The sequence below is a fragment of the Penaeus monodon genome, chromosome 24, assembly GCF_015228065.2.
Source record: "Penaeus monodon isolate SGIC_2016 chromosome 24, NSTDA_Pmon_1, whole genome shotgun sequence".
In the NCBI taxonomy this organism is placed as follows: domain Eukaryota; kingdom Metazoa; phylum Arthropoda; class Malacostraca; order Decapoda; family Penaeidae; genus Penaeus; species Penaeus monodon.
The window spans coordinates 40,595,042-40,595,546 of NC_051409.1; positions in this window are offsets into that span (position 1 = coordinate 40,595,042).

Sequence of the window (505 nt, forward strand, 5' to 3'; positions counted from 1 at the left end):
AGATTAAAAAACGGGGGGGGGAGATGGAGAAGTTTGGGGGGGAGGGAGGCTATATTCTCCATCTCGGGTCTTTCCATAAATATCTGAAGGACTTGGGGGGGGGGGAGAGGAGGTGATGGGAAAGATACAGAATGTAGGAGAGGAAGGTAAAGGAGGGGAAAGGGAGGGGACGAGAAGGAGGTAGAGGAGTAGGAGGAGAGGAAGAACAGAAAAAAAGAAGAGGAAATGAAAGAGAAAAGATAAATATGAGAAGGACGGAGGACAGAAGAAGGAAAAGAAAAAGAAGATGACGAAGAAGGAAGACAGAATCAGAAGGCGAAAAAAGTAAGTGATGGAGAAGAAGGCCGAGGAAAGGCAACAGGACGAGACGAAGGAAAAGGAAGATAGGCTGCAGGAGGCAGGATTGCAAGCGGCCTGTCCAGTGCCTCGGTGTCTCGTGTCGCCCGCCCGTGTGGGATTAGTCTTTCCTTGTTTTCTTCGATTTCTTCCTCAATCAAATATACAT